The sequence below is a fragment of the Lupinus angustifolius genome, chromosome LG15 (genome assembly GCF_001865875.1).
Source record: "Lupinus angustifolius cultivar Tanjil chromosome LG15, LupAngTanjil_v1.0, whole genome shotgun sequence".
In the NCBI taxonomy this organism is placed as follows: Eukaryota; Viridiplantae; Streptophyta; class Magnoliopsida; order Fabales; family Fabaceae; genus Lupinus; species Lupinus angustifolius.
This window is the reverse complement of record NC_032023.1, coordinates 16,410,734-16,413,151: the sequence shown is the minus strand read 5'-3', so window position 1 is coordinate 16,413,151 and position 2,418 is coordinate 16,410,734.

Genomic DNA, 2,418 nt, shown 5'->3' with positions numbered 1-2,418 from the left:
GAGGAGGAACTGCCAAGTTCTTATTCAAATGAAATTTCTATTATTGAATCTACAACTGATACTGAGCAATTGAAAATGAATGATAACCTACCATCTCAAGAGGAGCATACTCATTCAGATTTACCAAAAGAGTGGAGAACTCATCGATACCATCCAATTGACAATATTATTATTGAATTAAATATGGGTATCACAACCCGATGAATGCTTGATAAAGCTTGTCTTAACATGGCCTTCGTCTCTCAAATCGAACCCTCCAAGATTGATGAAGCAATCAAGGATGAACACTGGATTCTTGCTATGCAGGAAAAGTTAAACTTGTTTGAGAGAAACAAAGTTTGGGAACTTGTTCCTAGACCTAAAAATAGGGATATTATTGGAACTCGGTGGGTATTTAGAAATAAATCTGATGAAAATTGTATTATAGTTAGAAATAAAGCTAGACTAGTAGCCCATGGATACAACCAGGAAGAAGGTAACAATTTTGATGAAACCTTTGCTCCAGTCGCTAGACTTGAAGCTATTAGGCTATTACTTGTATATGTTTGCTCTTTGAATTTTCAGTTATATCAAATGGATGTAAAGAGTGCTTTCCTCAACGGCTACATTCAAGAAGAAGTGTTTGTTGAACAAACTCCCGGCTTTGAAGATTACAAACATCCTTCTTATGTCTACAAATTAAAGAAAGCTCTCTATGGCTTAAAGCAAGCTCCTCGCGCATGGTATGATCGTCTAACTAAATTTCTACATGAAAAAAGGTTTCCACAAAGGAAAGGTCGACACTACTATCTTCATAAAGAAAATAAATCATCATACTCTACTTGTTCAAATTTTTGTGGATGATATTATTTTCAGTTCTATTAATGAGTTGTTATGTAGTGATTTTGGCAATATGATGCAAGGAGAGTTTGAAATGTCTATGATGAGGAAGTTAAATTACTTCCTTGGATTACAAATCAAATAACTTGACAATGGTATTTTCGTAAGTCAATCCAAATACTACAAAGATTTGATAAAAAGATTTGACATGGATGAATGCAAGCCAATAGCTACTCCTATGGGATTTGAAACTTACATCGATATAGATGAAGCATGAAAATTTATCAAGATATCAAAGTATCGAGGTATGATTGGATCTCTTTTATACTTAACTTCCAGTATACCTAATATCATGTTTAGTGTGTGTCTTTGTGCTCTCTATCAATCCAAACCAAAAGAGTCACACTTAGTTGTTGTTAAGAGAATTATGAAATATCTTAAAGGCACAACTAATGTTGGACTGTGGTATGCAAAAGGAAGTATATGTGACTTGGTTGGATATTCAGATTCAGACTTTGCAGGATGCAAAACTGAGAGGAAAAGTAGTTGTTGTGCCCAAGTGTTGTGGCTTAAACAACAATTACGAGATTATGGTTTAGACTTGGGTTGCGCTCCTCTAAAATGTGACAATACTAGTGCAATAAACCTCACAAAGAATCTGGTTATGCATTCAAGAACCAAACACATTGATATAAAAAATCACTTCCTTAGGGACCATGTCCAAAAGAAGGATGTGTCTATAGAATTTGTTGATACTCATAACCAACTAGGAGATATATTCACTAAACCTTTGGCAAAAGAACCTTTCTATAAAATTAGACAAGAATTAGGCATTTTTGATGAAGTTTATCTATCTTAAATGCTTATATACATGATTATATGTATGTTTCGTTGTGTTATTTCATGCCTACTTGTACTTAAATATGTTCATATATGTTTAAATATTTAAAATTTTGGGTTAAGAATCTTTTTCATAGCCTAAGAATGCCTAAAAATAAATTTTTCTGGAATCAGTAATCGATTACACTAGAGAACAATCGATTACAGGATTGAACAGTGAGTTTCAGTAACCGATTACTCAAAGTATGTAATTGATTACGAAAAGATGTTGTGTGAAAATTTTAAAATTTCAATTTTGAGTAACCGATTACTCTGTGCAGTTATAAATATATTTTTCCTGCATTTTTCAAAATTTTCAAACTCATCTTCTTCCCAACTCGTGTTCTCTCACATTCACCCTCATCTTTCTCTAAAAACTTCGTTTTTGATCCGTTTTAAGTGATTTGTGTGTCTATTCTTATCACATTTTCACTTCTAAACACTTCTAAACCATCATTTTTGTGTTTAGTAACATAAATCAAAAACCTCCAAATCTCCAAAACCTCAAAATCTAAACCTTCAAAACCGAAAATCTATGGCTTCCTCTTCAAAAACCAAGAAGCAACGCACCTCCACGACTCAAAAAAGGAAAGGAACTACTTCTATGGAGTCCAACCCTCTAGATTTGGCAAGGCTTCTAGCTAATGAGGAACAACGCAAAGTTTTTGAAGAACACTTCCATGGACGCATCATTTTCACTCCAAAATTCGGTAATGTTGG